The sequence below is a fragment of the Vombatus ursinus genome, unplaced genomic scaffold (assembly GCF_900497805.2).
Source record: "Vombatus ursinus unplaced genomic scaffold, bare-nosed wombat genome assembly UNPS02001419.1, whole genome shotgun sequence".
NCBI classification, from domain to species: Eukaryota; Metazoa; Chordata; class Mammalia; order Diprotodontia; family Vombatidae; genus Vombatus; species Vombatus ursinus.
This window is the reverse complement of record NW_020941197.1, coordinates 21,393,473-21,404,612: the sequence shown is the minus strand read 5'-3', so window position 1 is coordinate 21,404,612 and position 11,140 is coordinate 21,393,473. Positions and strand designations below refer to the sequence as shown.

The 11,140-nt window shown below is 38.9% G+C and overlaps 1 pseudogene; it reads left to right on the top strand.

Annotated features, from left to right (window-relative positions):
• Positions 1-403: 403 nt before the first annotated feature.
• LOC114046470 lies at positions 404-1,157 on the top strand (annotated as a pseudogene).
• The last annotated feature ends 9,983 nt before the right edge of the window (positions 1,158-11,140 follow it).

Genomic DNA, 11,140 nt, shown 5'->3' with positions numbered 1-11,140 from the left:
ACCTCTTCTTTTGTTAAATGTTCAGTGACTTGCAGCGCCTCATTTTTTCCCAACATTGAACCTGAACTAAGCTGGTGCTGGTTATGTGATGCTGGGCAAGTCACTTAATCTCAATTTGCCTCAGCTCTCAACTATAATATGGGGATAAAAATAACAACAATCTTGCAGGTTTATTGTGAGGATCTAATGAGATAAAATTGGTTAAAAAAAGTGCTTAGCATAGTGCCTGGCACATAGTAGGCATTATATAAATGTTTATTCCCTTCCCTTTCTTCTTTCTTTTCCTTCTTTCACTGGGTCCCCCTATTTCACACAGGCTGGAAATGGTAACCACTCTTGGGCTCAATTATAGTAGTGGTCTGCACAGAAGGCTTCGAGCAGTGATCTTAATTGTGCAGACAATATGGCAATGCCTTTGCACAGTCTAAGAACTGGTAAAGAGTTCAAGACAAGGAGGAAAATGACTCTGGGAAAGCCAAATGTACTCTATCTTCACAGACATTTGGAAATGGAAACTCCTCATCCTTCCTCCAATGATGGAAGTGCTCCTACAGAGGACAGCTGGGATTCTTTGTTTAATGATGAGGGAGATTGCCAGGATCCACAACTTCTAAAAGAGATATTGGAGAGTGTGAAGAACAGGAAGAGTCTTCAGGAACCTAGATTTGATTATTACAACTATGAAGCTTTTGAGCTTGACGTCAACAATTGTGACCTTCCTTATGTCATTGAAATCTGACTTCCTCCAGGAATTTTGCACCAAAGATCTCCCATGAGTCTTTTGCAGCTGTCAAAAGGAAGGATTTGATATTAAATGGGTGGATGACACATATTCTCTAGGAGTATTCCTCAGTCTAGTTGCAGCTCATGATGTACTAAGTAGTAAACACATGATGGTAAAGATCCAGTTCCTATCTCAAGCCAAAGCCAAAGCAAGAGCTTGTGCTGAGTTTTTCAAGCCAGCCAAGAAATGTCCTGAGACATCAGCTGTCCCATCCCAAAGGCTAGTGATCAATGCCCTCAGGGCTCAAAGTTGATATATCAAAGCAGAACAGGATGCAAAGCTCAAAAAACTATAGGAAGACCACGAAAGAAAGCAGTTGGAGGACAAGCAATGAGATGGCATCTGGGAAGACCAGGACCAGGCTACTGTCTGAACATCACCCAAAGAAAGGGATGATTTCATGAATTCAGAAGGCATGTTTCCAGGCTCCAGACTAGAGGACCTATCCTGAGTTTTCTTTGTGTGGAAGAAAGACAGATGGAAAGGTTCAGAGGCACAGTAAACTTCTCTCTCTTAGCCACCCTGTTTTCCAGACCTGGAATGAACAGTTTGGAATCACTCCATGTGGAAAATAGGAAGAAGCAATGTTCATCAACTAAGAAGAGACTTGGAAGCTGATGCATCTTTAGAGTCCACTGGGCAAGAGAAGCCATAGATGTGTGAGCAACTTGTTTCTGAAGAGTTTAACCAATCTAATTGCAGAATAGAAGCAGGAGAGAAGAGTCACCAGGGACCCAGGTCAGAAGACTACCACGACTTTGATAGGGCAGATGTATTCATTGGGGGAAGACATCCTCCAGCACCTCTTCCAACTCTTAACAGGGGTGTCTAGATAGTCAGCAGATGTAGGTGAAGAACCCCATGTTCTCAAGGGGTCCAGAACCTAATATAGTGCTGGCTCTTTTAAAACAATATGTCCAGAGCTCCATAACTGGCTGACAACAGCAGATATTACGGATGTTTGGCTTCAAGATGGAACATCCTCTTCAACAGGAAGAGGATATTCAGCTTAGCTGAGGACTTGCCTGGTGCCACATGGCAGCCAGGGTGGGTGCCCACATCACTCCCTGCAGGGAGTCACTGTCCACCAGTGCCTGTGTAAACACTGACATGCAGTGTAAGAGAAATGCATTAAAATCTATTTCCTGACAACAACAACAAAAGAACAAAAGCCACTCTCTAATAAATACTGGTCAAAGGACATAAACAAACAGTTTACAAATGAAGAAATGCAAACTATAAAGAACTATATTGAATATGTGCCAAATCGCTACTAATAAGAGAAATGAGAATTAAAATAAAACAAAAAACCCTTTTATAACCATTAGAATGGAAAAGATGACAAAAGATGAAAAAAGCAACTATTGGAGGAGCAAAGGGAAGATTAGGCATACTAATGCCTTGTTGTTAATGTTGTGAATTGGTCCTCAAATTCTGGGAGCGAAGAGCTATATCACCAAAGTCACTATTCTGTGCACAAACTTTGACCCAGTGATACTACTAGGCATATACCCCAATGAGATCGAATGCAGAAGGAAAATATCCATATGTACAAAGATACTTGTAGCAACATACTTTGCAATAGCAAAAACCTATAAACAAAGTGAAGAACCATCAATTAGGGAAAGATTGAACACATTTTGATATATGAATATAATGGATCCATTATTTAGCTGGAATGTAAAACAATTGGCAAATTACATGATCAATGATAAAATGTAGAATGAATAAAAGAGAATAGTGTAGTGATCACACTCTTCATGGCCTCCCCATCCCAAAAAAGCAATTCCTAACTTTTGTAAGTTCATTCTTTGGTGATTTTTTGTCTGTGACTTATAAAGCTTGTCATTTTGGTTAGATCTTTCCCTTTTGCATGCCAGCAAACCATCCTCACTTTAGTATTTCTTTGTTGTCATTCACAGCATAATCCTTTGTTTATTATTTATTATATTTGGAGTATTTGTTCAGCTCTTAGAATTTGTTTAAGAAATTGGAGTATGACAGGAAGAGAGTGAACAGGATGGTGAAGGGACTCAACACCATGCTATATGAAGAACAGTTAAAATCTGGGGATGTTTAGCCTGAAGAAGAAAAGACTTAGCTGAGGCATGATAGCTTTTTTCCTCAAATATTTGAAGGGATGTCATGGGCATACAAAGATAAAATAAGACTCAAGCTTTGCCCTTAAGGAACCTGTAGTCTTATAGACTTATTCTACTTAGCATTAGGAGTATTGGTGGAAGCAACAAGAGTGCAAATTTTAATTCAATGCATGCAAAACTTTTTGAAAATAATTAGAACTGTCCAAACATGATATGGATTGCCTCATGAAGTAATAAATTCTCTGCCAATGGAGTTTATGCAGAAACTGCATGATCATTCATCAGGAATGTTGGAGAGTGGAATTCATTTATTAGACTAGAGTCAGCTTATATGATCAAAACAATCACTTTGAATTTTAGGATTCTCTGGTTTTTTAAAATCATATGTCTGTCTGGGATTTAAATAACCTCTTCATTTCATCAATTCTCTTCAAATAGCTAATTCAATAGACTTGATGTGGAGTGAACATGGCTGTAAATCAAATGGATTTAATCAACAATCATAAAGTAAAACTGCCCTATGACTCAAGAAGGCATGTCCCTATCCTCTAGAAGTGGCTATGTTTCATAGGTAAGGAAGAAGAAGCTAGTCACATAGTTGGAAATACTTTGAAAGAAAAAGGCATGAAGTACATTCAAGAGTTGATGATAAGAATTCGTGATAAGAGAATTGAGTTCTATCTTGAGACATGATTAACCTGAATAAATATACAACTGTTTGGGGAGAAGAGGGAGGAAACTAGGTTTGTATGGTTGGGAAGTGAACTGCTGCTGGACAGTGGATGGAGTCTCCAAAATTATTAACATTCCACAAACCCACAAGCTTGGAGACAGTCTTTTCAGAAGAGAAGTTTAACATAAGGTCACCTAAAGTCAGATGAAAATATTTACTTTGCTATTTAGAGTTGTTTTCGTTTCTTTAAACAAACTCTCCTTCAGTTCCATGGCTATGGCTATTCTTCTAGTTCGAGTTCTTGGTCCTCAGTGATATTCTTAGCTGGTGGTGAGGAAAGGAGGGAAGCAGTGCTAGAAGGAATACCTACTAAAGTCCTTAAGGACTTACTGAAGATTGATTGTGATTATGTCATAATCAAACAGACTAGGATAGAATAATTATTACATTTGTGACTGAGTTCTGTTGATTTTTATTTTTTGTGAAGGATAATCATTTGTTCATCTATGAAAGTTTGACTGATTTATCATGGCATAAAAGATTATGACAGCAATCTCCTAATGTTTCTATTGATATCAAAAGGTTTGAGTTTGGATTGTGTATCCATTACTTAAGGATGAGTTTAGCAAAATTAGGAGTTCAGTGTTAGGTTGGCCAGAGAGTGATGAATTTTTTTTTGCTAACAGTAACTAATGAAAATTAGTTACTCAAACACTGGAGGCCAGAAATCTTAGTAGAGGAAGTAATAATGTCAATGGAATTAATGGATTTTTTTAGAGGCAATCAGGCTTAAGTGACTTGCCCAGGGTCACACAGCTAGCGCATTAATGGATTCTTAAGTTTTTAGTGTAATCATAGATTAACAAGACCATGTGCTTTATTTATAAGTCTTAATATTAGAAGTACAGACAGACTATGCCCTTCTTCTTAAATATAATTTCAACATAATGATGGGAGAAAAGAAAAAGCAACATAGGATCATTTACTTATGGGTCCTGAGTCTTAATAGCTTACTTCAAATAAATAATTAGAATTAGCAGTAAGAAAGAGGCAGCTAGGTGGCACAGTGAATAGAGCACTGGGCCTGGAGTCAGGAAAACTCATCTTCTGGCATTCAAATCTGGCCTCAGACACTTAGTAGCTGTATGACTCTGGACAAGTCACTTAACCCCGTTTGCCTCAGTGTCTTTGTCTGTCAAATGAGCTGGAGAAGGAAATGGCAAACCACTCCAGTATCTTTGACAAGAAAACTCCAAATGGGATTATGAACAGGTGGACACGACTGAAAATGACTGAACTATATCAGTAAGAAATATAAATAGGAACCTAATTAATTTACTAATTGTTATTTTTACCCATGACAATTAGAACCAAAGAATAATAGAATTTTAAAGTTATAAAGGACCTCTACCATTAGGGGCAGATGCCATAAGGTGAATTTATAGTGAGAGACAAGAATCATATAAGAAGACAAGGTGTGGATGGTCAGTGAGTAGCAATGTTGGGCATAATATCTGCACTGAAATCACAAGTCCATTGGAGAATTGAAGCAGAGCTATACTGACACTGAAATAACCTTCCTTCTTCTACCTCTTTTTGGTGCAGAAACTGTGGAGGAGCTATGGTTTGTGTCAGTATATGTGCTTTCCTGCCAGGAAAAATAAGATGTTATGGTCCTGTTCCCAAAAGATACAGAATTAATCATAGCCAAAATATCATGCTGTCACTTGAGAAGAAAGGGAATGGAGAAAATAAAAAATAAAAAAACCTTGTATTTATATATACACACAAATGTACTCACATATGTGTACATACAAATACATACATGGAAACGTGTATATAAATATATATACAGTGCATACATACACATGTATATATACATATATGTTCTCATGCACACATACATGCATAAACTCAGAGAACTTTAAGGAAGAAATCAAAAGCAAGATTCAGATTTAAATAAACCATGGGGGTGGGACAGATCAACAGCTTTATTACAAATTTCTCCCTGGCTCCTCTATACCTTCTTCTCATCCAGAGCTATTTAACAATGGTTTCTGTTTTGACCAGAAACTCTGAGGAACTTCCCCTCCCAGATTGATTTTTTTTTTTTAGGCAATTGGGCTTAAGTGACTTGCCCAGGGTCACACAGCTAGTAAGTGTCAAGTGTTTGGTCTGAGACCAGATTTGAATTCAGGTCCTCCTGTCTTCACGGCCTGTGCTCTATCCACTGTACCACCTAGCTGCCTCCCAGATTGATTTTTTTAATTAAAATTTAATTAGTTCATTTATTTATTTGACTAGGTAAAAAGGCCATTCTCTGCCTCATTTCTTATCAAGCCTTAATCACAGAATTGGCATTGCCTCAATCAAACTGAGACCTGTTAAAGACCTTAGCTTAAAAAGGCCAAGGTTTCCCACTGCATCCTGGGTCATCTCCAGTCATCCTGATCTATATCTTGCCACTGGACCTGCATGGCTCTGGAGGAAAAAGTGAGGCTGGTGACTTTGCACAGTACTGCCTCACTTAAGTCCAATTCACTTGCAAGTCATGGCATCACCTCCCTGATGTCATGGTCCTCTTTGAGAAGAAAGGACAAACAACATATTGAAAGTCAGTACTTCCTTAGAGAGGAAATACTTGTTGAATTTGGAATGCTCTAGTTGGGAGATTGAAAATTAAAGAAGATATAATAGCTTCACCAACTGTAGCACAGATGCTAGGTAGCTAGCCAAAAGTGACCCCTCCTACTCTTGATGAGGCAAGATTGCTTTTTCTTTGCAAAAGGTAGCTAGAGGGTGGAGTAGATAAAGTGCTAGATCTGGAGTCTAGAAGACCTAAGCTGACCTCAGATATTTACTAGCTGTGTAACCCTGGGCAAATCACTTAATCTCTGTCTGCCTCAGGTTCCTCATCTGAAAAATGGGGTTAATAATGTTGTGAGGACCAAATGAGATAATAATTGTAAAGTGCTTAACACAGTGCCTGGCATGTAGTAAGTGCTGTATAAATATTATTTTGTGTAACCCTTCATTTTACAGATGAGGAAACTGAGGTACAGAGAAACATAAGTGACAGAGCTGGAATTTGAACCAGGTCCCTTTGACGCCAAAACCAATATTCTTTACACTGTACCAATCTGCCTCCCTAAACAGCAAATTACAGGTTCTTCAGAGTCCTTAGATCTGACAATAGCCTAAGACTAGAATGACTTTCTTAGGAGAATGGTTACTCAAAAAGGTGGCTGAGAAGTGGGAGTGACTGTAAGGATAGGGGTGAGGGTAGGAGTAAAAGTGGGGGTGGGAATGGGAGAGGGGGATGGGTGCTACCAGTCCAGGTTCTAGCCTATGTAGGGATGTGAAAGCCATGTGACCCTGCTCTATTTGTCTCTAAGCTGTTCCTCTATCCTTGACCTCCACAGTGATGCTGGGAGAATTAGGAAGATTGTATTTTTAAAAGTCTTTGAAAGCAAAGTTTCATGTGGTACAGTATTACAGAGTAGTATCTTTTCTTTATCCTTACCATCATTGTTAGTGATAGGGTAGGTTAACCAGGGTTACTTGTTTTATCCTCCCTAGGAATAGTCACAGTGAACAGATCTCCTATTACATTTCAGAACAGATACACAACTATTGTGTATGGAACAGCCAGCTGATCTCAGTGATCAGTGGGGCAGAACAGCCTGTGAGAAAAGAGAGATGTCAGAGCAGCAGGGAGCTAAGAGGCGACGCAGATTCCAATCTGCTGAAGACTTTGGCCCTTGTCTGATGCGAATGAACATTATGACATTTTGTTCCATCGTGGGCTCACAGACCCCAGTCGCCTAAGGAGGGGCAAATAAGCCTTGGTCAGAGTGGTTATTTTACTTACATGCAGCCGCGCAGCCTCAAAACAAGACAAGACAAAACAGAACAAAAATTACATCCATCCTCCTGACACTGACTGTAGCAGCATAGTGGATAGGAATGAGAGTTTAATAGGTAGTACTGAGAATTTTCAAAACATTCAAGATTCATTGGTATTTCTCTCTAGTCCTTATTCTTTTTGACTTTTCTGAAGCTTTTGATGCTGTTGACCACGCCTTACTCTTGGACATACTTTCCTTGGCTTTCATGACATTATTCTCCAACTTCATGACATTCCTTCCATCTGACTGCAATCTCCTTCACTGATTCTCATCCATCTTCCTTCACCTAAACAGAATATCCAAAGGGATCAGTCCTGGGCCCTCTTCTCCATTCTTTTTTTTTTTTTTCCCTCTTCTTCTTTCTACCTACCTTCTCTCTCAGTGATCTCATCAGCTTTCATGGATTCAAGTAACATCTTTATGAAATGTGGCACAATAGAAATAACAGTGAATTTACAATTAGAGGACTTGTGTGCAATATCCTAGTTGTGTTGCCACAGACAAGTAACATAACCTGTATTGGTTTCAGATTCCTTGGAGTAAGGAGGTTAACTAGGAGTAGTGCAGAGAGTGAATTGAAGCTTGAATGAATGGAAATGTGTCTGGGACCTTTCCTAAAATAGTGGTCCCTTTGGGGAATCCTCCCTTATCAGGACATCTGGGCCTCAGGATGGAGATTTCTCAGGCATACATGACCAACACACTTGCTTTTCTAGGATTACATATTCTAAATGATAGTCTGTGTGCCATTACTGGTGAACACATGAGTTCATCATAAGTTAGGATTAGGGATGGGTACTAAACCAGTGATTTTATTGATAGAGGAAACTCTCCAGGAGAGGAAACTCTCTTTACTAATGTAGAATAGTACTTTATTTGTGACTTATATAGTTACATTCCTCCTCCTCCTCCCACCCCTACTGGCCGTCTCACACACAAATGTCTTATTGTGTAAATGTCAAAAGATAGAACTAACAGGAAACAAATTCTTGGTTAATTCCTTTAATTAATAGAGGAGTAAACGGGGATCCAGAGAGGTTTAATGAGGTACCCAGGATCAGGTAGTCAGTTGATGAATGAACCAGGGTTTTAGCATTAGTCTCCTCTTTCTCAGGCATGGTTCTAGTCAGTAGTAGACCAAGTCTTTGTCTGGGAAACCACTTAAAACACATTCTGTCCTGAAGACAGGGGCATAAAAAGAGGCAATTCAAGGAGAATGAGCAATTGAGGGAATATTATGGTTTAAACATTGACTTAATCCCATTTAATAGGGCAGCTATGTGGCTCAGTGGATAGAATGCTGGGCCTTGAATCAGGAAGACTCATCTTCCTGAATTCAAATATGGCCTCAGACACTTAACTAGCCAAATGACCCTAGGAAAGTCATTTAACCCTGTTTGCCTCAGTTTCCTCTGCACCTTCAGCTCAGCAAAATGAGCTAGAGGGGGAAATGGCAAACCATTCCAATATCTTTGCCAAGAAAACCCTAAATGGGTTCACGAAGACTCAGACACAACTGAAAGAACTGAACAACAATTCCCATTTAAAAGGAAGGATGGATACCATAGATCAAAGACACATTAACTGCTAAATACATTACATTCTAAGGAGGGTGACAGTTTGAAAGTTCATCCTTTTCCTTGTTTAGCCTTGGTTAGTCCCCCATATTCAGGGGAATGATCTCAAAACTAAGGATTTAACTATTTTTTGGAAATCTGCTTCAGAATAGATCCAGCATGGTAGGAGACAGAACCGGGGTGGAAGATTGAGTGCTTATCCAGCTGCTCTTTTCAACCTTGTCTTTGTTAATGCCATTGCGAATGAAAATGCGTTGGTTCCACTATTATTGAAGCTAAAACATTTCATAGAAGTGATTACAGATTTATTCTGTTTTCCCATCTTTTCAGTTTTTTTCTATAAAAGCTCTTGGGATTATCAGGCTTAGTTGGGTTGTATAAAAAGCCTTCTGCAGACCAGGTTTCCTTTCTGCCGCTCATCATTATAATGGAAGTGACCTAGTTCATAATCTTTAAACGTCTTCCTCCAAAATATTTCCTAAGTGACTATATCCTAGAATCAAATTGCCCTGGGTTGTTAGTTTTCTCTTCTTGACAAAACAGCATGAATTGGTTGAAAGAACAATGAATTGAAAGTCAGAAAATTTGATTTCTAGTCATAGTCCCATCACTTACTTATCGTGAGTCCTCCCCAAAACTGCTGAACCTTTCTGAGTTTGAGTTTCCTCATATTTATAGAGGAAATAAAAATATTTATCCTCTTTAGCTTATGAGATTGTTGTGAAGATCAAATTAAATAATTCATGTAAAAATGCATTGTACAAGGACTTGAGAGGGTCATGTGACCACCAAGATGGAGGACTAGATATTTTATCTGATCTTCATGACCTCTCAAAACTCTCCAAAATGAGAATTATACACAAGAGCCAAACTAATTTCACCTGTCTCCACAGGCTAAGACACCAAGAACCCTAATAAGGCAATGATCTGATGAATTAACATCAAGAGAAGGCTAATTTCTGATTCCTACTATGCTCATTCATTACCCCTTCCCTCACTATCCCCAATACTCTGGTGGGGCAGTGCAGCAGGACCCACTGGCTTATGCTCTAGGATACACTCAGTAATTCTCTTGCCACTGCTTTAATCTCTGTCAATACCCCCATCTCCCCCACCCTTGCCCTCATCCCACCACTCTATATAATAAGCAACAGAACTGTGTTTCCCCTTTCCTCGATCTAACCCTCTCCCATTACTCCCTCCCTTTTCCCTATACAGAAAGAGGTGGAGGTATATAGGAAAGCAGAAACATGCTCTGCCTGGAGCAGTAGAATGCCTCACTGCAGCCAGAGAAATAGAGAGGGAACTGGAACAAAATGTCAGTACATATATGGGGCTTAGCCAGGCCTGAAGGAAGGAGGACTGGTATCCAGTTGAGGTCAGTTCTGTTCCTCACCCCCTAGCCCTCACCAAAATCATTTGGCACAGGGACTGAGGCCAGTGGAAAATGCATTCCCCAGCGGGGAAGAGGCTGAGATAGCTTTGAGGGATGTCCTCAAGGAATGTCCCACCAAAGAAAAAAGGAGTCAGAAAGTAAGCAATAGGGAATTATAAGGGGGAAAAAGACAAATTATCAAAAATCTCAGGAGAAAGAAAACTCTGTTAAAAACATTAAGCACAAACAGAGAAATCAATAGGGAAGATATTAATAACAGATGACCTCCAGGACATACAACTAAATGAACAAGCAACTCTGAATAAATATTATAAAATAAATGAAAATAGATCAACACCTAAAAAGGCAGAAGATCCAGTAGACACCTAAGAGAACATGAAGCCACAGAATATTCTTGAATGGTTTAGGAGATAAATAAGAATTGTCAAAGCATAAATTATGACTTGCACAGAAATAATTTTCAGAATAGTAAAACTTGAGTGTATGGTGGGAAATCTTTCCAAAGAAATTTAAAAAAAGGAAAAATTGTTTGGAAATATGATACAAAGAAGTGAAGGACAATCTACAAGAAGAAAATCAACCAGCCCTAATCCTGAAGATTTATATATTCTAAGGAGGAGATGACTTCTAGATGATATATATGTAGAATATTCATACATTTACATACAAACATACATAGATATTTTTTGCCTGATATGCT